Raw genomic sequence first — 27,489 nt, forward strand, 5'->3', positions numbered from 1 at the left:
CAAGGTGAACTATTATAAACATTTATTGCAACTAACTATTCATCAGGAAAGCTATCATTAATAGGTTATGGGTCTTCAAGAATATTTTCAAGCCTAGATAAGTTATCAGCTATGGGGTTCTCTGCTCCTTTTCTATCAGTGATATGAAAATCAATTTCTTGTAGTAGAAGAACCCACCTAATGAGTCTAGGTTTAGCATCTTATTTTCCATAAGATATTTTATAACAACATGATTGGTGTGAACGATCACTTTGGAATCAACAATATAGGATCTAAATTTATCACAACCATACACCATTGCTAAGAATTCTTTTTCAGTAGTAGCATAATTTCGTTGAGCATTGTCTAGAGTTTTATTAGCATAATGGATAACATTTAATTTCTTATCAACTCTTTGTCCTAGAACAGCACCAACAACATAATCGCTAGCATCACACATAATATCAAAAGGCAAGTTCCAATCAGGTGGTTGAACAACAGGTGTAGAAATAAGGGCTTTCTTGAGTGTTTTGAAAGCTTCCAAGCAATCATCATCAAAACAAAAGGAATATCCTTTTGCAAAAGATTTGTAAGAGGCCTAGAAATTTTAGAAAAGTCTTTGATAAATCTCCTACAGAAACCAACATGACCAAGGAAACTACGAATACCTTTGATATCTTTAGGACATGGCATTTTCTCAATTGCATCAACCTTGGCTTTGTCCACCTCAATACCTCTCTTAGAAATTTTATAGCCCAAAACAATACCTTTGTTAACCATGAAGTGGCACTTCTCCCAATTCAAGACAAGATTTGTTTGCTCACATCTCTGCAGAACTCGATCAAGGTTGCTTAAACAATCATCAAAAGACTTCCCATAAACAGAAAAGTCATCCATGAAAACCTCAACAATCTTTTCACAAAAATCAGAGAATATAGCAGTCATACATCTTTGAAAGCTAGCAGGTGCATTACATAGACCAAAAGGCATACGTCTATAAGCATAAGTTCCAAAAGGACAAGTAAAAGTGGTATTTTCTTGATCTGGTTGTGAAATAGGTATTTGTGAAAAACCAGAATATCCGTCAAGGAAGCAAAAATGTGTGTGCTTAGATAATCTTTCTAGCATTTGATCAATAAAAGGTAGAGGGTAATGATCTTTTCTAGTTCCTTTATTTAATTTTCTAAAATCAATTACCATTCTATAGCTCATGACAATTCTTTGTGGAATGAGTTCATTCTTATCATTAGGAACAATAGTTATACCTCCCTTCTTAGGGACACAATGAACATCACTTACCCATTGATACGTCTCCAACGTATCTATAATTTTTGATTGTTACATGCTATTATATTATCTATTTTGGATGTTTTATATGCTTTAATATGCTATTTTATATTATTATTGGGACTAACCTATTAACCTAGAGCCAGTGCCAGTTTCTATTTTTTTGCCTGTTTTAGAGTTTCGCAGAAATGGAATACCAAACGGAGTCCAAACGAAATAAAACTTTCGCGATGATCTTTCTTGGACCAGAAGCAAACCAGGAGACTTGGAGATGAATTCGGAGAAACAACAAGGCGGCCATGAGGGTGGAGGGCACGCCTAGGGGGGTAGGGCCCGCCCCTACCTCGTGGGCCCCTCGGAGGTCTCTTGACCTAATTCTTTCGCCCATATATACTCTTATACCCCAAAACCATCAAGGGGAGCCACAAAAACATGTTTCCACCGCCGCAACCTTCTGTACCCTTGAGATCCCATTTAGGGGCCTTTTTCGGCGTCCTGTCGGAGGGGGATTCGATCATGGAGGGCTTCTACATCAACACCATTGCCCTTCCGACGAGGCATGAGTAGTTTATCGGTTTAGTTTGCCGAGATCCGATGAATTGTGGATTTATAATGAAATTATCTATGAATATTATTTGAGTCTTCTCCGAATTCTTTTATGCATGAGTTGATATCTTTGCATGTCTCTTCGAATTATCGGTTTAGTTTGGCCTACTAGATTGGTTTTTCTTTCAATGGGAGAAGTGCTTAGCTTCGGGTTCAATCTTGCGGTGTCCTTTCCCAGTGGCAGTAGGGGCAGCAAGGCACATATTGTATTATTGCCATCAAGGATAAAAACATGGGGTTTTCATCATATTGCTTGAGTTAATTCCTCTACATCATGTCATCTTACTTAATGCGTTACTCTGTTCTTTATGAACTTAATACTCTAGATGCAGGCAGGAGTTGGTTGATGTGTGGAGTAATAGTAGTAGATGCAGAATCGTTTCGGTCTACTTGACACGGATGTGATGCCTATGTTCATGATCATTGCCTTAGATATCGTCATAATTATGTGCTCTTCTATCAATTGCTCGACAGTAATTTGTTCACCCATCGTATTATTTGCTATCTTAAGAGAAGACACTAGTGAAACCTATGGCCCATGGATCTCTTTTCCATCATATTAAGTCTCTTTCCATCATACAAGTTTCCGATCTACTATTTTCCAATCTTCTACTTTCCGATCTATAAGACAAAAATACCGAAAATATTTACTTTACCGTTTATCTATCTCTATCAGATCTCACTTTTGCAAGTAACCGTGAAGGGATTGACAACCCCTTTATCGCGTTGGGTGCAAGTTTGTTGATTGTTTGTGCAGGTATTTGGTGACTTGTGCGTTGTCTCCTACTGGATTAATACCTTGGTTCTCAAGAGAAAACCCAACGCAAGCTGAAGAAGTAGCAGGAAGAATTTCTGGCGCCGTTGCCGGGGAGATATATGCCAAGTCAAGCCATACGAAGTACCCATCATAAACTCTCATCTCTTGCATTACATTATTTTCCATTCGCCTCTCGTTTTCCTTTCCCCCACCTCTAAAATGATTTTCAAAAAGTTTTGCCTTTTCTTCGCCCCTCTTCCGTTCATCTCCTCTAGCTTGCTTTTTGTGTGCTTGTGTGTTGGTGTGCCTGTTTGCCCTTATGGCGCAACCAAAAAGTGTTGATCCTCACCTTAGGAGGTTGGAAGAAATTGAAAATAATGTTAGAAGTTTTATGTATTTACAATTTGAGCATAATAGTTTCTTTAGAAATGAGCTTAAAGAGCAAAAATGTTTTATGGATATATGAATAAAGAGCTCGATGATATGTCCAAGGGATTTTATGGTTTGAATTCTCAATTTTCTCAACTTGAAAATTTAGTAGGCCAAATTTCTGATAAACAAGCTACCCTAGTAAATAAGATGGCCACTAAACCGGAGGCTTTGAATAATAATGAAGATCTAAAAGTGATTTATGTGACTCCTATTGAACCTTTGTTTTCCAATATAAATCTTGATAAAGATGGGACTGGAGATGAGTCAACTTTAGTTAAAAGGCATCCCAATGATTCAGAGTTTTTAGATCTAGATGCAAAAATTGATAAAAGTGAGATTGGAGAGGTCAAGACTTTAAGTAACAATGAACCCACTATTTTGGATTTCAAGGAATTTAATTATGATAATTGTTCTTTAATAGATTGTGTTTCCTTATTGCAATCCATGTTGAATTATCCTCATGCTTATAATCAAAACAAAGATTTTACTAAACATATCATTGATGCTATGATGCAATCTTTTGAAGAAAAGCTTGAATTGGAAGTTTCTATCCCTAGAAAACTTTATGATGAGTGAGAACCTACTATTAAGATTAAGATTAAAGATTATGAGTACCATGCTTTGTGTGATTTGGGTGCTAGCAGTTCCACGATTCCAAAAACTTTGTGTGATGTGTTAGGTTTCCGCAAATTTGATGATTGTTTTTTAAATTTGCATCTTGCGGATTCCACTATTAAGACCTATGGTAAGGATTAATGATGTCCTTATTGTTGCAAATAGGAATTATGTGCCCGTATATTTCATTGTTCTTGATATAGATTGCAATCCTACATGTCCCATTATTCTTGGTAGACCTTTCCTTAGAATGATTGGTGCAATTATTGACATGAAAGAAGGAAATATTAGATTCCAATTTCCGTTAAGGATGGGCATGGAACACTTTCCTAAAAAGAAAATTAAATTGCCATATGAATCTATTATGAGAGCCACTTATGGATTGCATACTAAAGATGACAATACCTAGATCTATTCATATTTTATGCCTAGCTAAGGGTGTTAAATGATAGCGCTTATTGGGAGGCAACCCAATTTTATTTTTGTTCCCTACTTTTTATTCCTTTTTATTAATAAATAATTCATCTAGCCTCTGGTTAGATGTGGTTTTGTGTTTTAATAATTGTTTGTGCCAAGTTAAACATTTAGGATAGCTTACGGTGATAGTTGTGTTGATCCTGCTGAAAAACAGAAACTTTTGCGCCCAGTAAATAATTTACAGAATTTTATTAAAACGCGATTTTGATCTGATTCTTTTTGCTCTAGATTGGTGCACAAATTGCCCTGGTCGTCCTAATTTTTCAGAACTTTTGGAGTTACAGAAGTATTCGAGAGTTACAGATTGCTACACACTATTCTGTTTTTGACATATTCTGTTATTTATGTGTCATTTTCTTATTTTGATGAATCTATGGGTAGTATTGGGGGGGGGGGGGTATGAACCATGGAAAAGTTGGAATGCAGTAGATATTTGTAAGTGCATCTAGGGCCCCTTAGTGATTTTGGTGTATTGAAGACTTATAGGTCAAGGGACTAATATGTTTGTGAGTGTACACAGGCTCTATAAGTCGATGAGGAGTTTGATATTTACGATGAAAGTCGACCCCTAAAAATGTATGTCTTCAGCTGAAGACTTTGGTTCTCCTGAAGATTTGAAAGTGAAGAAATTGGTGTGACCTTGAAGACTTGGATATTCATGCGAGGATCATGAAGCATGAAGACTTTTGTTCTCGTAGTTCCATTTTCTATTTCTTGAGTCATAGGAAACACCATACTGTTAAAGGGGGTCGAGGTAATACTAAGGAAAGAGATTTCCAAGTGATGCTCATCTCAAAATCCTTCAACTACCCAATCATTTAGAGTGAAGCCATTGAAAATCTCATATCAGTTCAGTCAATTTCTTCAGTGACGGCGACGAAGATCTTCTGGCTATTGAGGAATTTGTTCTAACTGAGGAGTGAGGAATTCGGCAGTGCGGATTGCCTACACAGTGAGGAACATGAGAGCCTCGAGGAATTTGAACCTCAAATATCCGCCCGTTACTGTGCTATGTGCCAGCTGTCCAAAATATCTACTGTGACGCCCCCGATTCAATCGTACACTAATCATGCACGCAAACGTGTACGATCAAGATCAGGGACTCACGGGAAGATACCACAACACAACTCTAAAACATAAATAAGTCATACAAGCATCATAATACAAGCCAGGGGCCTCGAGGGCTCGAATACAATTGCTCGATCATAGACGAGTCAGCGGAAGAAACAATATCTGAGTACAGACATAAGTTAAACAAATTTTCCTTAAGAAGGCTAGCACAAACTGGGATACAGATCGAAAGAGGCGCATGCCTCCTGCCTGGGATCCTCCTAACTACTCCTGGTCATCATCAGCGGGCTGCACGTAGTAGTAGGCACCTCCGGTGTAGTAGGGGTCGTCGTCGACGGTGGCGTCTGGCTCCTGGACTCCAGCATCTGGTTGCGACAACCATAAAGAAAGGAAAGGGGGAATAAGGGGGGAGAAAGCAACCGTGAGTACTCATCCAAAGTACTCGCAAGCAAGGATCTACACTACATATGCATGGGTATATGTGTAAAGGGCCATATCGGTGGACTGAACTGCAGAATGCTAGAATAAGAGGGGGATAGCTAATCCTGTCGAAGACTACGCTTCTGGCAGCCTCCGTCTTGCAGCATGTAGAAGAGAGTAGATTGAAGTCCTCCAAGTAGCATCTCCAAGTAGCATCTCCAGTAGCATCGCATAGCATAATCCTACCCGGCGATCCTCCCCTCGTCGCCCTATGGAAAAGCGATCACCGGGTTGTCTGTGGAACTTGGAAGGGTGTATTTTATTAAGTATCTGATTCTAGTTGTCATAAGGTCAAGGTACAACTCCAAGTCGTCCTGTTACCGAAGATCACGGCTATTCGAATAGATCAACTTCCCTGCAGGGGTGCACCAACTTACCCAACACGTTTGATCCCACTTGGCCGAACACACTTTCCTGGGTCATGCCCGGCCGCGGAAGATCAACACGTCGCAGCCCCACCTAGGCTCAACAGAGAGGTCAGCACGCCGGTCTAAACCTAGGGGCCCAGGGGTCTGGGCCCATCACCCTGAACACACCTGCACGTTGCGAGGGCGGCCGAAAGCAGACCTAGCCTAGTGGTGTTCCAGTCCAATTCGGCGCGCTCCACTCAGTCGCTGACGTCACGAAGTGCTTCGGCTGATACCACGACGCCGAGTGCCCATATCTTTCCCACGTAGTTGGTTAGTGCGTATAGGCTCGTAGCCAACTCAGATCAAATACCAAGATCTCGTTAAGCGTGTGAAATATCCGCGAACGCCGAACAGGGCCAGGCCCACCTCTCTCCTAGGCGGTCTCAACCTGCCCTGTCGCTCCGCCTCAAAGATCCACTCGCGGGTGCTCCACCAGCCGACCCAACTTTAGTCTCCACATGTATCATGTATAAAGTATATAGTATATACCCGTGATCACCTCCCGAGTGATCACGGCCCGATAGTATAGCACAGTAGACGGACAAGAATGTAGGGCCACAGATGGAAATACTAGCATCCTATACTAAGCAAGTAGGATTGCAGGTAAAGGTAACAACAGTAGTAACAAGGACAGGCTATGCATCAGGATAGGTATAACAGAAAGCAGTAACATGCTACACTACTCTAATGCAAGCAGTATAGAGTAGAATAGGTGATATCTGGTGATCAAGGGGGGGGGGCTTGCCTGGTTGCTCTGGCAAGAAGGACGAGTCACCAACACCGTAGTCGAACTGGGGGTTGCCGGCAGTCTCGGGGTCTATCGGAAAGAAGTAACGGAGAGGGAACACAATAAATAACAGAGCAATCAAAGCATCACAAAGCGTAACAAGACAATACGCGGTGTTCGGTGTGCCCTAACGCGGTAGTAGGTGATACCGGTGAAGGGGGGAAAACATCCGGGAAGTATTCCCGGTGTTTCGTGTTTTCTGACAGATGAACCGGAGGGGGAAAGTTGCGGGTTTGATATGTTAGGGGTGTGTGGTGGACGAACAGGCTGCGTATCCGGGTTCGTCTCGTCGTTTTGAGCAACTTTCATGTTGAAAATATTTTAATCCGAGTTACGGATTAAAAGATATGATTTTCTAAAGATTTTATTAATTTCTGGAATTTAATTAAATATTTAATTAATTCGAAAATGATTTAATGACAACAGCATGATGTCATGCTGACATCAGCAGTCAACAGAGTTGACTGGTCAACCTGACTTGTGGGTCCCATTCGTCATTGACCGATTAGTCTAATTAGGGTTTAATTAAACTATCTACTTAATTAGATTAATTAATCATGATTAATTAACTTAATTAATTCATTAACTATTTTAATTATTAATCAATTAATTAATTAATTAATTAATTATATATTTATTTTTATTTCGTTTTTTAAAAAACGTTTTGGAGTGGGGCCCATTGTCATAGGGCCACTGGAGCCTATGCGGGCGTGCGGGTTACGGGCGCCACTCGAACGGGTGACGGCCCGAGTGGGCGTGCGGGCAGCGGGTGCAGCGCCCGTCGGGACGGACCCGGGGCGACGCGGCAGGCACTCGGCGTCCCATGGCGAAGATGCGCGGGGCGGAGCGGAGCACGGTCGCGGGCGGCGACGAGCGCCGACGCGGGGCCGTATCAGGGAGGCGACAACGCGAGCAGAGGCGGCGGGAGCAGCGGGTGCACATGGCCGCGGCCAGGGTCGGAGGAGGGCGGCCAACCAAGACAGGGGCGTGCCCTGGGCACGCGCGAGCACGGCGTCGGGCGCGCGCACGGGCGAGAGGCGATGTCGCATGAGCTGGAGGAGCAGCAAACGGGGCTTGGCCCGAGCGACGGCGCGGTCGGGCGGGACGGACGGTGTCCGACAGGGGGGAGCAGAGGGCGTGGCCATGCGGGGAAGAGAGGAGGAGGGGCCTCACCACGGGTCGTGGGGTCTGGGCAGTGGGCGCGGGGAGGTTCGGGGAGGCCGACGGGGACGACACTGCGGAGCGGGAGGCAGTCCGGCGAGGTGGTCCTGTTCGGCGGCGACGGTCGATCCGGGCGGCGTCGGGGGCGGTTGCCGGTGGGGACGACGAGCGTCGATGGGGCGACGAGGCCTGGGGAGGCTGGCGGGGATGAGGCGAGGCGACGAGGCGGTGCAGGTGGGGGGGGGGTCGGCGAGTGCTTGGCAACGGCGGAGCGCCGGGGAAGGCAGAGGGCGTCGGGCATTGAGGTGGTTGCCCGATCCAGAAGGGGATCGGGGAGTGGGGGAGGGAGCGAGAGGAGTGGGGAATCGGGGCTAGGGTTTGCGGGTGGTGGGGGGTTATGCGGGGAGAGGTGGGCTGGCCGGGGTGGGCTGGCCGACAGGGCCGGCCGGTTGGCTAGCTGGGTCGGTTGGCCCGGGGGTTTGGGGGTTTCTTTTTTTTTGCTTTTTATCTTTTTTTCCTTTTATTTATTTCCCTTTTCTGTTTTATTTAATTTAAGGCATCTTAGAATTTTCTAAATATGTGTTTTCTTCACAACAATTACCTATGTAATATTTGGCACTAACCGAACATTTTTATTTTAATGTTTGGAAACTTTTATTGTTTGTCACTTAAATTTGAATTTGAATCGGTTTCGACACGAGATTAGCGACAGTAACGGAGGTGACGTGGCGTTATTAGCAGAGGTTACTGTAGCTTGATTATCCGGGCGTCACATCTACCCACGGTCATATCATTGAAGGGCATTTATGTCTTATCATGTCGGGCTGCTCCCTAGGCTATAAATAGCCACCCCCTACAACCACTAGCTGGTTGGCTGCTCCAAGAGAAACTAACACTTGTCATTGAGAGCATCCCATCCTCCGAGGACTTTGAGCAAAAATCATCAAGTGAGGAAAACCCAAAACCCAAACCCAAACACCTACAAACCCAAAGTGATTGAGCATCACCGAAGAGATTGTTCTTGTGTGGAACCGACGCTTGTTACCTTTGAGGACTGTGTATCCTCCAGACGGTTAGGCGTCATGGTCTGAGCATCCAAGAGGAATTGTGGATCGCCGAGTGACCAAGTCTAAGGCTTGGAAGTCACCTGAAAACTTACCACGAGTGATTGGGCGAGGTCTGTGTGACTTTAGCTCAAGGAGAATATGGCGAGGACTGTGTAAATACCCAGCCGCTCCAACCAGATGTACAACTGTCACAACAGTTGGAACTGGTCTACCAAACCATTGTCTTCTCCAAGCCAACTGGTTCTATTTCCTCAACCCTTTCATTTCCTCATCCAAGTGTTGATGTACCTGATCATTACTGTTTGAATACTTTGACTGAAGACTTTCTCTAATTTCTCAATTCTAATTCTTCAGTCACACAGTCTTCAGCCTGCTTATCCTATTTTCACGCTATCTGTATTCTGTGCTTGTTTTCATTTCATCATGATGACTATGCTGTTGCTCTGTTATGCTTATACATGAGTACTTATTCCGCTGCTAGTGTGTCGTTGCTTAGGAATTTCTTCACCTAGAAATTCCTCAGTGAAGAATTTGTAAAAATCGCCTATTCACCCCCCTCTAGTCGATATAACGCACTTTCAATTGGTATCAGATCAAGGTACTCCCTTGTTCTGTGTGATTTTGGTCTAACCACCTGGAGTTTTAGTTATGTCGACTGCAGGAATGATCAAGGTCTTGGCTGGGTGTCCTACCTTCGATGGGATGGACTACACCTACTGGAAAAACAAGATGCGCATGCATCTTGAGGCAATTGATAACGATCCCCGGTATGTTGTGGAAAATGGTGTTCCCTCTGTCACTCCGTCTGTGAATGCTGCTGATGTGAAGAGATTCAAGCAACTCGAATCTCAAGTGAAGAATATCATATGTGGTCATATGAGCAAAGGACAGTACGTCAGAGTGAGTGCTTTGGAAACAGCAAAGCTGATTTGGGACATGATGTCCAAGGTCAACGAAGGAGTCTCCACTCAACGTGACTCCCGAGTTGATGTTCTTCGCGATCTCTTCAACCGCTTCGAAAGACTCGACAACAAAAATGTTCAGCAAACCTTCGATCTTCTCACTGACATCTCAAATGAGCTTCCAGCACTTGGTGCCACTGACATCACCGACCATGAGGTGGTGAAGAAATTGCTGAGATCACTTGATTCCTTATTCGATACTCTTGCACTGATGATTCAAGAGCGAGGAGACTACAAGTCACTAGATCCTTCTGATATCCTCGAGAGGCTAAATACTCATGAGTTCCAGCTTGCTGAGAAGAGAGACCACTCTGGACCGAGCTATGGAAGATCACGTGCATTGAAGGCCAAGGCAGTCTCTGAATCTGAAGGTGAAGATTCTGGTAGCAGCCTTGGTGATCCTGAAGAACTGAGCCAGGAGCTAGCAATGCTCGTGAAGAAATTCCAGAAGTTCTCTCGCCGTGGTCGCTTTGGAAAGTCTTCAAGAAGTGATGATTCCTAATCCCGTGACTACAAAAAGAGGACTTGCCACAAATGCAAGAAACCTGGTCACTACATGTCTGATTGTCCTTAGTGGGAAAAGGAATCAAAGAAGAAGAAGTACAAAGATGCCGATTCTGATGACTCAAAGAAGAAAAAGAAATCTTCAAAGACCTCATCATCAAAATCTTCAAAGTCTTCATCTCACAAGAAGAGCAGTTCCAAGAAGGCTCGGGCATTTATTGGCAAGGAAATGGACTCTGAAGCTGAATCTGAGGAAAATGTGGAAGAGGAGGAATTCAAGGATTCAGACTCTGGCGTGGCGAGCCTAGCTGCCGCTACTGCTTACATCAGCAAGTCCCTTCAATGCTGAAGAAAATGACCTCCCCAACTCTGCTGACAAGAGCATCGATGACTATGCTCCTATGAGCATGCGCGTAGTACTTCTTTTCGTTGACTAATAGATTTTTGCAATAAGTATGTGAGTTCTTTCTGATTAATGTTGAGTCCTTGGATTATACGCACGCTCACCCTTCCATCATTGCTAGCCTCTCTCATGCCATGCAACTTTCGCCGGTACCATACACCCACCATATACCTTCCTCAAAACAGCCACCATACCTACCTATTATGGCATTTCCGTAGTCATTTCGAGATATATTGCCATGAAACTTTCCACCGTTCATTTATTATGACACGCTTCATCATTGTCATATTGCTTTGCATTATCACGTAGTTGACATCGTATTTGTGGCAAAGCCGTCTTTCATAATTCTTTCATACATGTCACTCTTAATTCATTGCACACCCCGGTACACCGTCAGAGGCATTCACATAGAGCCATATTTTTGTTGTAAGCATTGAATTGTAATTTTTCGAATGTTAAGTAAATAGAAGTGTGATGATCATCATTATTAGAGCATTGTCCCATGTGAGGAAATAAAAAAAAAGAGGCCAAAGAAGCAAAAATAAAAAAAGAGGCCAAAGAAGCCAAGAAAAATAGAGAAAAAAGGGAAAACGAAAAAATGAGAGAAAAAGAGAGAAGGGGCAATGTTACTATCCTTTTTCCACATTTGTGCTTCAAAGTAGCACCATGATCTTCATGATAGAGAGTCTCTTATGTTGTCACTTTCATATACTAGTGGGAATTTTTCATTATAGAACTTGGCTTGTATATTCCAATGATGGGCTTCCTCAAATGCCCTAGGTCTTCATGAGCAAGCAAGTTGGATGCACAGCCACTTAGTTTCTTTTTGAGCTTTCATAAACTTATAGCTCTAGTGCATCCGTTGCATGGAAATCCCTACTCACTCACATTGATATCTATTGATGGGCATCTCCATAGCCCGTTGATATGCCTAGTTGATGTGAGACTATCTCTCTCTTTTTGTCTTTTCCACAACCACCATATTCTCTTCCACCATAGTGCTATGTCCATGGCTCATGCTCATGTATTGCATGAAAGTTGAAAAGGTTTGAGAACATCAAAGTATGGAACAATTGCTTGGCTTGTCATTGGGTTTGTGCATGATTTGAGTATTTTGTGTGATGAAGATGGAGCATAGCCTGATTATATGATTTTGTAGGGATAAGCTTTCTTTGGCCATGTTATTTTGAGAAGACATAATTGTCTTGTTAGTATGCTTGAAGTATTATTGTTTTTATGTCAATATTAAACTTTTGTTTTGAATCTTATGGATCTGAACATTCATGCCACAATAAAGAGAATTACATGGATAAATATGTTTGGTAGCATTCCACATCAAAAATTCTGTTTTTATCATTTACCTACTCGAGGACGAGCAGGAATTAAGCTTGGGGATGCTTGATACGTCTCCAACGTATCTATAATTTGTTATTGTTCCATGCTATTATATTATCTGTTTTGGATGTTTTATATGCATTAATATGCTATTTTATATTATTTTTGGGACTAACCTATTAACCTAGAGCCCGGTGCCAGTTTTGTTTTTTTTTGCCTGTTTTAGAGTTTCGCAGAAAAGGAATACCAAATAGAATAAAACTTTCGCGATGATCTTTCTTGGACCAGAAGCAAACCAGGAGACTTAGAGATGAAGTCGAAGAAGCAACGAGGCGACCACAAGGGTGGAGGGCGCGCCCAGGGGGGTAGGACGCGCCCCTACCTCCTGGGCCCTTGGAGGTCTCCTAACCTAATTCTTTCGCCCATATATACTCTTATACCCCAAAACCATCATGGGGAGCCACGAAAACACTTTTCCATCGCCGCAACCTTCTGTACCCGTGAGCTCCCATCTAGGGGCTATTTTCGGCATCCTGCCGGAGGGGATTCAATCACGGAGGGCTTCTACATCAACACCATTGCCCTTCCGATGAAGCATGAGTAGTTTACCACAGACCTACGGGTCCATAGCTAGTAGCTAGATGGCTTTTTCTCTCTCTTTGGTTCTCAATACCATGTTCTCCTCTATGTTCTTAGAGATCTATTCGATGTAATACTCTTTTACGGTGTGTTTGTCGAGATCCGATGAATTGTGGATTTATGATCAGATTATCTATGAATATTATTTGAGTCTTCTCTGAATTCTTTTATGCATGATTTGATATCTTTGCAAGTATCTTCGAATTATCGGTTAGCTTGGCCTACTAGATTGGTTTTTCTTGCAATGGGAGAAGTGCTTAGCTTTGGGTTCAATCTTGCGGAGTCCTTTCCAAGTGACAGTAGGGGCAGCAAGGCACGTATTGTATTTTTGCCATCGAGGATAAAAAGATGGGGTTTCCATCATATTGCTTGAGTTAATTCCTCTACATCATGTCATCTTACTTAATGTGTTACTCTGTTCTTTATGAACTTAATACTCTAGATGCAGGGAGGAGTCAGTCAATGTGTGGAGTAATAGTAGTGGATGTAGAATCATCTCGGTCTACTTGACACGGACGTGATGCCTTTGTTCATGATCATTGCCTTATATATCGTCATAATTATGCGCTCTTCTATCAATTGCTCGGCAGTAATTTGTTCACCCACCATATTATTTGCTATCTTGAGAGAAGCCACTAGTGAAACCTGTGCCCCCGGGTCTCTTTTCCATCATATTAAGTCTATTTCCATCATACAAGTTTCTGATCTTCTATTTGGCAATCTTTTACTTTCTGATCTATAAACCAAAAATACCAAAAAATATTTACTTTACCATTTATCTATCTCTATCAGATCTCACTTTTGCAAGTAATCGTGAAGCGATTGACAACCCCTTTATCGCGTTCGGTGCAAGTTTGTTGATTGTTTGTGCAGGTATTCGGTGACTTGTGCATTATCTCCTACTGGATTCATACCTTGGTTCTCAAATTGAGGGAAATACTTACTCTACTTTGCTGCATCACCCTTTACTCTTCAAGGGAAAAACCATCGCAAGCTCAAGAAGTAGCACCCATCTACTATCAACTATAGGATAGATTATACCTGCTTCCAGAAGTTTCAATATTTCCGTTCTTACCACTTCTTTCATTTTCGGATTTAACCGACGTTGGTGATCAACAACGGGTTTAGCATCAGGTTCCATATTAATCTTGTGCTGACATAGAGTGGGACTAATGGACTTAAGATCATCAAGCACTGGTACACGTCGGTGATATACAAAAGGTTTTTAACCCCTTTCCGTGATGACACTTGGAACCATCGCCAAGTGAGTGTGAGCGATAGGGGGGTCCTTCCCACATGACCCAGAAACCGTCGGGGATAGGGAGCCTTGATGCATATAGTTGCCCCTATATAACCGTTTTCAATGTCTCGCATATCCGAAACACTTCATCCTTTCTACTCATTTGTCCTTGCATTGCCATCACAGTCAGAGTTTTGTGGTTTTACCTAAAACCAGGCAAATTTCAGGAACGGGAGTTTTCTAGGCACGTACCAAACTGGCTCTACGTTTACGATGCCTGGCACATCACAAACAGTTCATGATTATAAGCTGTGTACGATAGGTAGACATTCACACACATTTAGTTCTCCCGCATCATATGTGATAGTGTCTGACATCACATACGCTTTGCAAACAACAACTGTGTGCATTTTTACACACATTTCCACTCCGTGAACCATGTCGGATTATGATGTATATTGCACACGCCGTGCTTTATTAACCGTGTGCACCGTAATGACCTGCACACCATAATTTCACCCTAATTTAATTGCTGCTATTTAAAATTGTACCTAATTTAAACTTGAAAGTATGCTATAGCTTTATTCATATCCATCAGGTTCAATCAACCAATGCATTATTCAGTTCACAGGTACATATGTTTAAGAATTACATAAGCACCAAATAAAGAATGATGAACCAGGGTTGTATACTTGTACTATTACGGATGGTAAAGAAAGAGGCGACAAACATTCTGGTTGCTGAACAAGGTGAAGTAGAATGGCCCTATTGTGCTCTCCTGGATGCAGAAGGCACGCACGACTCTAGTCCAACCCCTTGTGATGGCCGTCCACCAATCATGTAGTTTGAGAGGTAATCTTGAGTAAACTGCTTCAGGATCCACTTCAAAGAAAAAATGATTCAGACATTGTCATCTAACACAACTCATTACGGGCAATAAAAAGAAGGTTACAGTGTTCTTACTTACCATCCTGCAGTTCACTGTTGTCTTGCATAAAGTGTAAACAAATAGTTCGATTGACATATTTTGACCCATTTTAATAACAATCTTTATCAATTTCCTCACTTGATGCTGGTTCATGAATATCTCATTGCCCCATACGTAGAAAGGGTCGAAGTGTGGATCTTTAGCAATGACATGTGTACCTAAAAGCACCAAGTTAATATTAGAAGCTAAACAACAATTGCAAAATGATGTAGTACAACACTCCCTCCATCCCATTATATAAGATTTTATACACATATATCTAGACATCATCAGAACATTAAGGTAACACGGACATTAAGGTAACACTCTTCCTTGTTGCTTTGTAGCCCGGGATTGCATATTTAGTCATTCAGTACAATGCATGTTGCTATGTAGCCTCAGATATATTAAATATGGCCCTAGTTAACCTACTGATAAATGGGTTACAGATATATTCAGTGAAATGTCCGATTCGACGATTAATCCCTTATGAGCCCACATACTATATGGTACCAGCTACAGAGATTCTGAACAGTGAGTACATATAAGCAATGCAATGAAACTAACCTCGATGGAAAAAACAGCACTGTTCTCAATATTGTCATATATGAGTACATATAAAGGCATGTTAAGCACAACAGGCTAAACATCAACCAAATATATCCATGGTAGACAACATAATCTACAAATGATAGCTTCAGTGTGCAGGCTTAAGCATGCTAGTTAGGCAAGACAAGATGTGGAAAGGTGTGTTAACTTCATCAGGCATAACATTTATAAACAAGCAAATAGTCATTCAAACTGGTATTGTGCAGGTCTAAAGTACACTAGTTATTGTTAAAAAAACGAAAAGGCATGTTAACTGCAATATCCTTAACAACAACCAAATATCGTAATTCATAGTGGTATTGTTGAAACTGTTATTGATGAAATTGAATTGCACGACAAATAGTTGCACATATAGAGCATCACATTGTGAAGAACTGAAATAAACAATGCATAAGGCCATCTCTAGCCGATCCTTTAGAAGTTAAAGGACTAAAACAATTAGTGGATATATATATATATATATATATATATATATATATATATATATATATATATATATATATATACACACACTCCAGCAATTTTTGGCCGTTTCTAGTCAATCCCCTAAACTTAATGTTGTAAACTTCAATTTGATCAAGTTCAAAGCAGGTTCAACCGAAAGTAGCATGAATTCAAACATAAACATAGATAGTTTTGCATAACCGAACATAAAACATAAATTTAAACTAAGCTAAACTACTTTCGGTCGAAGTAGAGGTCGAGCCAATCCTTCCTTGTTAGGTACAGTGTGCCACGAGCTGGGTCCGGGCAGGTGCCGTCACCAGGGTCGTTGGGGAAGGCACTCCTCCACTCGTCGACATCGATCTCCTCATCCTCGCGGCCCACCTGGACGCCCTCCGCGCCGCCGTCTGCGCTGCCTTCGACCTCGTCATCAGAGGAGAGCGTGATAACCTCGCCGTGCTCTGCACCGACAAAGATCGCCCGCTCTGCCTCCATGAGCTCCGAGGTCTGCTGGCGGAGCTCTTGCATGTAGGCCTCGTTGGCGGCCTCGGCCTCGAGGTGCTCCCACGCCTCGCGGTCCTCCCGCGCCATATCCGAGCTCACCACCCCTGGCTCCGGCAGAACGAGGTGGACCAGACATGTGCCGAAGGGGAAATTGAGCCTAGCTGCCGCGCCATTGTAGAGGACCTCCCAGCCTTCGTACTCCATGGCCGCTAGCTCGGTTGTGTGGAAGCTATCGAGCCACCAGCGGGTGTGTGTCTCCGAATCTTTAATCTTGGTGAACCACGTCCCCCACCGCCGCTGCCGGACCCCGAGGTAGGACCTCGTCGGCTGCCGGGTCCGAGGGAGGACGGGGAAGTCCTCGAACCGGTGTAGGGGCGCGACGATGGGTGGATCGGGGGACCGGCAATGACGGATCGATAAAGAGCCCGCGGAGGAAGACGGGGACACCTCGGCGGCCTCCTCGCCGGCGTCGGGCGTAGAGGCCGTGATAAACCTCTTTTGGGCCATTGGCTCCTCGAGTTCCCCGACACACAGACAAAGGTTGAGGATGGAGGCGACGGCAACCTACCAATGGTTACGGGGGTGGTGTGTGTCGGTGAGCGCAGGTTTTGTGCAGTGTGTAGTGTGTGTGGTGTGTGTGGAGGGGGGGGGGGGTTAAGGTGGTGTTTGAGGAAATACCGCGGCAACTGAAAATTTTGCTAGGCGGTAGTAACAAGGCGGGGGCTACTGAAAATTTGGATCAAGGGCGAGCAGATATTTTTGAGATTGCGAGGGATGCAGAGGCAGGAGTATTTGGGGAGCGAGCTAGTGTGCTTGACACGCCAGCTGTGGACTGTAGCCGATACACCTTCTCGCGTAAGCCATAGGCGTACTATACACCAACGGTGCTCCAGGATATTTTGTACTGCATGTCACACGGTTGGTGATAATAAACTGTGTGGGATCTACTTGATTTTTCATTTTGATCTGAATTACATAATGGGGTCACAACGGCAATGGACTGTGTTTGAATTGCTAGACCTTTTATCTACAGTGAACATGCAACTATATGTGTGTTGTAAAAAAATGGAATTATTCAGGGTTCGTTTGGAAATTTTATACATTAAATTTGTTTTCTAGCAATTTTAGCTGAACAATTCAAAATTAAAGCACATGCTCCAGTCCATAAAAACAGGTTGCAAAAATCAAATGTTTGTCCTTGGTTGCAAGCTTAGGTTACACGCAAGAAATGAGAATGAATGTCAAACACCTTGACATTGTCGCACGGCCGCTAATATTGATATACATGGTTTTAAAATTCTTGTAAATTGAAATTCGGCTGAAATTCATGAAACTTGACATGATATCATGGAACGACATCGACATGCCGTGGTAAAAATATTTTTCCATTTGGGGCAGGTTTGGGTATAAGCTTCTCGCAAACCAGAGCTTCCCTCACAACAAGCCAGATTGTTTCAGTAGGGAACGTGCCACCTTGGGTGACAAACGATATATGTTGCCTCTTCTTACTTTCTAAAATTTTCTCGTGTCAACACAGAACACCATGAGTGTTGTGTCATTTTTTGGGACTTTTCGGGGTTCGCTTGGACATTTTTATACATCAACTGAGTTTTCTGTGCATTCGTGTGAATAATTCAAATTTGAACTACATGCAGATGCTCCAGTGCATATAAAGTGGTTTAGAATTGGAATGTGTGTCCTTGGTTACATGCTTAAGTCCTAGGCAAGAAATGAGAATGAATGTCAAACACCTTGCCACCATCGCTCGACCGCTAACATTGAGATACTTGGTTTTTAAATTTAGTAAATCCAAAATGTGTCTGAAATTTATGAACCTTGACACGCTAGCATGGAACGACATCAACATGCAGTGGTAAAAATATTGTCCCAATTGGGGTAGGTTAGCGTATATAAGCTTCTCACAAACCAGAGCTTCTCACAACAAGTCTCATGGTTACGGTAGGGAACGTTTCACCTTTCTGGACGAAACAATATCCGTTGCCTCCTCTTGATTTCAATTCTTTTTCTAGTGAAAACATAAAACAACATGAGTGTTGTGTTAAATTTTGGAATTTATCGGGGTTCGTTTGGACATTTTTATGCATTACTTGACCTTTCAATGCATTTATGTGCATAATTCAAATTTGAACTACATGCACATGCTCTAATGCATATAAATTGGTTGAAACTTCAAATCTGTCTCCTTGGTTGCATGCTTAGGTCCCATGCAAGAAATGGGAATGAATGTCAAATACCCTGCCACCATCACTCGGCCACAAACATTGAGATACCTAATTTTTAAAATTCTAGTAAATCCAAAACTCGTCTGTAATTCATGAAACATGGCATGCTATCATGGAGTGGCATCAACATGCTGTCGTAAAAAATTTGTCCCATTTGGGGCACGTTTGGGTATAAGCTTCTCACAAACCAGAGCTTCTCACAACAAGCCTAATGGTTTCGGTAGGGAACGTTTCACCTTTCTGGATGAAACGATAGCCGTTGCCTCTTCTTGATTTCAATTTTTTCTCTAGTGTCAACATAGAACAACATGAGTGTTGTGTTAAATTTTGGAAATTCTCGGGGTTCGTTAGCACATTCTTACGCATTAATTGAGTTTTCAATGCATTTATGTGCATAATTCAAATTTGAACTACATGCACATGCTTTAATGCATATAAATTGGTTGAAAATTCAAATTTATGTCCTTGGTTGCATGCTTACGTCCCATGCAAGAAATAGGAATGAATGCCGAACACCCTGCCATCGTCACTCGGACGCAAATATTGAGATACCTATTTTTTAAATTCTAGTAAATCCAAAACTCGTCTGAAATTCATGAAACCTGGCATGCTATCATGGAATGGCACCCGACATGTCGTGGTAAATTTTTTGTCCCATTTGGGGCAGGTTTGGGTATAAGCTTCTCACAAAGCAGAGATTCTCACAACGAGCCTAATGGTTTTCGGTAGGGAACGTTTCACCTTTCTGGACGAAATGATAGCCGTTGCCTATTCTTGATTTCAATTTTTTCTCTAGTGTCGACATAGAACAACATGAGTGTTGTGTTAAAATTTGGAATTTTTCGGGGTTCGTTAGCACATTTCTTATGCATTAATTGAGTTTTCAGTGCATTTATGTGCATAATTCAAATTTGAACTACATGCACATGCTCTAATGCATATAAATTTGTTGAAAGTTCAAATATGTGTCCCTCGTTGCATGCTTAGGTCCCATGCAAGAAATGTGAATGAATGTCAAACACCCTGCTACCGTCACTCGGCCGCAAACATTGAGATACCTGGTTTTTAAATTCTAGTAAATCCAAAACTCGTCTGAAATTCATGAAACCTGGCATGCTATCATCGAATGGCACCCGACATGTCGTGGTAATTTTTTTGTCCCATTTGGCGCAGGTTTGGGTATAAGCTCCTCACAAACCAGAGCTTTTGATGGTTTCGGTAGGGAATGTGCCACCTTTGGGGACGAAACGATACACGTTGCCTGTTATTGCTTTCAAATAATTTCTAATGTCAACATAGAACAACATGAGTGTTTTGTTAAATTTTGGAATTTTTTGGGGTTGCACTAAAAAAAAAGACACATCTGTGACATTTTGGGCCGAACAAATTTTTTTCTATCATATACATATGACACTTCTATGACTAGGGCTGGACGAAAAGCTCGAAGCTCACGAGCATGATGAATGCTCGATAGTTTGGCTCATTTTGGCTCGTGCTCGTTAGTTAATGAACCAAGCTGAACATTGTTTTTTGCTCGGTAAGATTAATGAGCTAACGAGCGAGCAAATGAGTTTCACGAGCTAACTCGTTTAGCTTGCTAATTTTCAAAAGTTTGACATGAGACCTCTAATTCATATCAGCCCACTAACAAAAGAGTTGCTAGTTAACCCAGCATAGGGGCCCAGCACCCCAGCCCACTTCAGCACATCTCCTAGACCTAGGAGCTAGCCGCCAGTAGACCCTACAGTCAACCATGAGCCAGCCGCCAGGAACCAAACGTCCTTGTTATATTTATGTTGTTGTGAATTTTTGATGGGATCATGTGATTCTTCTGTGTTATTTATTACCTTTATGCCCTTGTTTAATTTACTCCATTGTGAATCTTTTATGGGATCATGTGATTCTTCTATGTTGTTTATTACCTTTATGCCCTTATTTAATTTACTCCATTGTGAATCTTTTATGGGATCATGTGATTCTTCTATGTTGTTTATTACCTTAACAAGCACTCGTGAACACTCACGAGCTTAACGAGCCCATAATGAAATGAGCTGAACAGACGTTTTCGCTCGTTAATATTAACAAGCTTAATGATAATGAGCTTAACGATAATGAGCTTAATGATAACGAGCTGAACGAGCCGAGCAGCTCGTTAATCCAGCCCTATCTATGACGATAATTGTGACAAAACCTGGTATCATCATAGATGTGGTGGGCTCCTACTTCTATGACAAAAAATCATGACAGAAAATGTGATTTTCGTCCTGGGCGGGCCGGAGACGCAGCTGCATGACATTCTTTGGGCTGTCGATGACGGAAAAAACCGTGGTAGAAGTGTGGGGGAGGAAAATTTCGGGGAGTTGCCGGTTACGGTGGGAGGTCGGGGACGGAGCGATGCACATTTCTCTTGTACATGTACGCGCGTGTGTGCGAGGCGTTGGCTCTAACTGAACCCGAGCGAGGCGTTGGGCTCTAACTGAACCCGGGCGATTGCACTGCAAGCTATGCGTTACTAAACCCGAGCGATCGATCGATGGCTGTTAACTGAACTCGATGGAGCGATTCCTTCGCTACTGCTGTTAACTGAAGCTGATCGATTGGATGAACAGTGAGCGTTGCGGGGGGGGGGGGGTTGGATGAACAGTGAGCGGTGGCGTTGCCTCTGGATGAACAGGACCCCATGGTGTGGAGGGTTGGATGAACAGTAGATGTTGGAGGGGTGGCTGTGGTGGGGTGGTTGAACAGGACCCCATGGTGTGGAGGGCTGGATGAACAGTAGACGGTGGAGGGGTGCCCGTGGAGGGGTGGTTGAACAGTAGCCGGTGGAGTAGCGCGCGGTGGAGGCTGGATGAATAGGAGCCCGTGGAGGCTGGAGGAGGTCGACGGTAGCCCGTGGAGGCTGGAGGAGGTCAACGGTGGAGATGAACAATATCCTGTGGAGTCCCATTTTGCGGTACGCCACACCCCTCCCGATGAACAGGACCCCCGTTTCGACAGTAGCGCTCCAACACAAGTCCGTTTCGTCCGTTTTGTGGTACGCCATACCCCTCCCGATCAACAAGACCGCCGTTTCGATCGTAGGAGGTCCGTTTCGTCCGTTTTGCGGTACGCCACACCCCTCCTGATCAACAGGACCCCCGTTTCGACCGTAGGAGGTTTGTTTCCTCCGTTTTGCGGTACACCACACCCCTCTCGATCAATAGGACCCCCGTTTTGACCGTAGGAGGTCCGTTTCCTCTGTTTTGCGGTACGCCACACCCCTCCCGATCAACAGGACCCCGTTCCGAATGTAGGAGGTCCGTTTCCTCCATTGTGCGGTACGCCAGGCCTCGTTTCCATCGCCTGTTCCGTCCAAGACCTCCCGATGAACACGACCACGCATTCTGTTCCAACCCAGCCGGTTGTCTCCCACGTGTTCCGTTGCCTCCCGATGAACACGACGCATTCCGTTGCCTCCCCATGAACACGACGCATTCCATTGCCTCCCCATGAACAACACGACGATGCTGTTCCTCCGTTCCGACCCAGCCATGTACGTATGCGCGAGTAGGCGTTCGAGAGCCTGCCCGTATGTACGTATGTGGCCATATTTTCTTTCTTGCACCCTCGCCGCTGTACGTACATGTACATGCTACGTGCGCGCCTCTACTACGACACGTGCGCGCCTCTACATGGACCAGTATGTACGTACATGTTCGCGACCAGAATGACAACGCTACATACGCTTCGACCAGGTGGGTCCCGACTGTCAGGCACTTCCTTGCCTGCAAAGATGTAGCTGGTGGGTCCCAGCAGTCAGGGGGGCGAATCTTTTTTTTGCCCGGACGCACTTCCTTGCGTGCGAAGATGTAGCTGGTGGGTCCCAGCAATCAGGGGGGCGAATCGTTTTTTTTGCCCGGACGCACTTCCTTGTATGCGAAGATGTAGCTGGTGGGTCCCAGCAGTCAGGGGGAAACGTTTTTTTCCGCAAAATACGGTGTCCTGTCCGGTGGGTCCCCGCTGTCAGGTGGAGGAATAATTATTTTGCGCGTAATAAGGAGGCACTTCCTTGCGGCCGCCATGGACTCAGCTGTCAGCCTCTCCACGCATAGTACTCTTCCGATGGAAGTCGGTCGTTGACCACATTGACCACGCCGCGCCGAGAGCACCACGGCGGTGTACGATGGCGAGGCCTAGGAAGGGGACGACGCGGAGCCGGGGAAGACGCAGCAGTGGATGCCCATGCGAAGAGGAGTACGAGGGTGAGGCTGCCGTCGCCGCAGAATAACAGGGGGTGTGGGTGAGTAGAGGGATGGCCTGACCAGCGGTGGGAGTAGTAGGGGGCGGTGAGGACTCCGCGGCATCACAGCCGGCCATGAGAGGCAGGAGCACGCGGCACGACCGGCGCTGCTTTGGGCGGCTGGAGGACGAAGACCAGAGGTTGAAGAAGCACTATGGCCGTTGGATGGACATCGTACGGTCACTGGAGCTAGAGTCGTTCATATTGACTAAGTTGACAAAGCCCTCCGTCCCCGTAAACTTAGTAGGCCCACAAGCCAGCCTCCCACCAAGGTGAGTCCCAGCTAGCAGGGGCAGTATTCATTTTTTTGTGCGTAATAAGGAGGCATTTTCGGTGGGTCCGAGCTGACAGCGGGGGGAACGTTTTTTTCACGAAATACAGAGACCCTTCCGATGGGTCCCAGCTATCAGGTGGAGGAATCATTATTTTGCGTGTAATAAGGAGGCATTTTCCTATGTGGGCCCCTACTGTCAGCCTCTTCCGATGGCTGTTGTTTGTTGACCATGTTGACCTCGCCGCGCCGAGAGCACAAACACGGTGGACGAAGGTGGGGCCCAGGAAGAGAACCACCCGAAGTCGGCAAAGCCACCGCAGTGGATGCCTACGCTGAGGGGAGAATGAGCGCTGACTGGTCGGCTGCAGGGTGAGGGTGATGTTGCCGAAAAATAATAGGATGTGTGGGTGGTTAGAGGGATGGCCTGGCGACAGCACAACCATCCATGGGAGGAGGGAGCAGGCAGTCCCGCCGATGCTGGTTTGGGCGGCTGGAGCAGGAAGATCAGAGATTAAAGAAGCACGGCGGCCATTGGATGGACATCCAACAGTCACTGTTGTGTGTTGACTAAGTTGACAAAGCCTTGCGTACGCGCCAAAACTTTTTTAAGGACAGCGTCATCGTCAACCTAGTAGGCCCAGAAGTCAGCCTCCAAATCTATGGAAAACAGCATACATCCCATTAGCCATTATTTTCAATAATTTACAGCCCATTTGCTAATTCTTAAGGATATTTGAAGCCCATATTCTTTTTATTAGCATTACATACCATATATTCTGGGCACTGCTAAAAAATTCAACAAAATTTTGCATATTTCGGTGGGGTCCGAACTCTTTTAATCACAAAATTTTGAGTCACGTTAAAAATAGTTTTCAAAAAATTATATCAAAATAAAATTCAAAAAACAATTCTGCGCAAAAAAAATGGATGAAATTTAGAATCTTAACTAGCAAGATGCTCGTTCATTGCACGGAACATGAAGATGCATTTGTATGAGTAGTTTATCTTGTGGGTGAAAAATGATATTTTAATGTAATTGCTAGTTGGCTTTGGTTTTTATAAGAGTAGAGAGTAGAGAAATCCTGAATTTTTTTTTGATATTTTAATGCAATTGCTGGTTGGCTTTGGTTTAAAAATTTACAGCCCATTTCTTACAACTTATAGCTCATTTTCTGGGGAAGCCCATTTCTTATCCCTCCTCGTCTTGAAAGATTTGCAGCCCAGCAGGGCTGAGAAAAGCAAGTAGGCCTCGGTTTTGGTATTCTCCAAAAAAAAAGAACTGGGCTAGCCAATTTCAGAAAGAAAAAAACTGGGCTCGTCATGTGCTTAATAAAAGCGTAAACGTGGGCTAGACGGGCCACAGCCCCCGCACAACGCGCAGTTGAGCTCCGTCTCTGAAACTGAAAAACAACTGGGCGAGCTGCTGGGTCCCTGGTGTTATCCTCTCGTTGTGTAATTTTCTCGTTTATTGACTACATTGATAATGGCGTGGAACCTAGTTGTCAAACAATTAGGAGGAAGTATTGTTTTGGCTTGTAATAATGAGGCACCTGCTTGCGAAATGCAATGACCCTGGTGGGTCCCTACTGTCAGCCTCTCCATGTACAATCATCTCCTGATTCCTCTTGGTTGTTGACCATGTTGACAACACCAGACGGCGGCAAGCACAGCGAGCTAACCAAGGCAAAGAACGACGGCAAGGCCTCGGACGGGAACGGACAGCAGCCATGGAAGATGCGGCAGTGTAGTGGCAGGTGGAGGGGAGTACGAGGGCAACAACATGCAAGTAGCATACAAATGGTACAAAAAGCCCAATGATTAATTGTTCATCAAATTTTTAGACAAAACCCAGATTGAACATGATAGTAACATCTAACCCAACCACTCTTTTTGCAGTCACAAACAAATGGATCGGTCTGACCAATAAAATCAACATCCTGTGCAAAAAAAATTATTTTAGGATGTCTACAACTTGTTGTAAATAGAAACCAAGCACGTTTAGAAGCCCATTTGTCCACCTGAAACTTCTTTTTTTGTTGTTCAACATGTTTGTCCGTGAGAAATCTCTTGCTGTAAAAATTAAGCCTCATGGACAATAGTAACCTCGCATTCAACAGGAAGAATGTGACAAAGCTTCTGTTTGCCTGGTTGGATGCATATCGTCCCATCGTTATTGTTCTCAAACGAATGCCATGAGAACTGAGAAAATCCTTGTGCTTATTACGCCAACGATTGGTTATATGTTTTTCTCCATGTGGTTCTGCCTAAGCAGACATGAAGATTGAAAATAGTTAAGGTCTGAAAAAGAGTATGTCAAAAGAACGACAGCTGAACAGTTAATTCTAGTACAATATATACGGGCTTTGAATGTCCATGAAATCATCACCTCTATGTATAAATTCTCCAGAGATTGAAAGCATCGCAGCAAGCCAATAATTATGTCTAGATCAAAACTATACATTCTGATATATATGATCTTGACAGAATCCAGCAACATTGATAGGCTATCAATGGACGAACTCTTCATTGAGCATATAACATAATATTAGTACCCAAAGTGTACTCCAAGATGATATAAAACTTATGCGCACAAATGAAAAATGCATCATATGATTACAAATGTGTAGATGATAATATACGGTACCTGAAAAGGTGAGGATCCAAACACCAACTCCTTGTGATTATTAAATGGGTCACGAATTACACCCAAGGTCTCCAGTTTGGGCGCAGAGACGACAGTTATTTCTGAAGGTTTATAACAATTATGAAGGAGCAACCTTTCAAGTGAAGGGGCATCTTCGATGATGAGCTGCTGTCCTTCAAAAAAAATTCGAATGCTTTTAAGGTGAGGCGACTTTATTTGGAGACAACTGATACCGATTTCTATTCCCAAAACAATCAGCAAGCGCTCCAGGGCAGGGCAACTGGAGTGGATGATGCTATGCAGTGAGGCCTCCAACAGATAAACCACCACAAGTGAAAGTTTTTTTAGCAGTGGGAGTCGAAGCATTTGTACCAGATAGTCTGGTAGATGGCACCGCGTGAAGGTGGCAGTGTGAGGGCTGATCTGGAGTCCGTTCGGGGCTCCAGAGAGGGGGATTCGTCGCCGTCGTCATCATCAACCATCCTCCATCACCAATTTCATGATGCTCACCGCGGTGCGTGAGTAATTCCATCGTAGGCTTGCTGGACGGTGATGGGTTGGATGAGATTTACCATGTAATCAAGTTAGTTTTGTTAGGGTTTGATCCCTAGTATCCACTATGTTCTGAGATTGATGTTGCTATGACTTTGCTATGCTTAATGCTTGTCACTAGGGCCTGAGTGCCATGATTTCAGATCTGAACCTATTATGTTTTCATGAATATATGTGTGTTCTTGATCCTATCTTGCAAGTCTATAGTCACCTATTATGTGTTATGATCCGACAACCCCGAAGTGAGAATAATCGGGATACTTCTCGGTGATGACCATAGTTTGAGGAGTTCATGTATTCACTATGTGCTAATGCTTTATTCCGGTTCTCTATCAAAAGGAGGCCTTAATATCCCTTAGTTTCCACTAGGACCCCGCTGCCACGAGAGGGTAGGACAAAAGATGTCATGCAAGTTCTTTTCCATAAGCACGTATGACTATTTACGGAATACATGCCTACATTACATTGATGAACTGGAGCTAGTTCTGTGTCACCCTATGTTATAGCTATTACATGAGGAATCACATCTGGCATAATTATCCATCACTGATCCATTGCCTACGAGCTTTTCATACATTGTTCTTCGCTTATTTACTTTTCCTGTTGCTACTGTTACAACTACTACAAAAACCCCAAAACAACTATCTTTACTTTTGCCACTGTTACTTTTATTATCATACTACTGTGCTACTAAATACTTTGCTGCAGATACTAAGTTATCCAGGTGTGGTTGAATTGACAACTCAACTGCTAATACTCAA

This window comes from Triticum aestivum, chromosome 1B, assembly GCF_018294505.1.
Source record: "Triticum aestivum cultivar Chinese Spring chromosome 1B, IWGSC CS RefSeq v2.1, whole genome shotgun sequence".
NCBI classification, from domain to species: Eukaryota; Viridiplantae; Streptophyta; class Magnoliopsida; order Poales; family Poaceae; genus Triticum; species Triticum aestivum.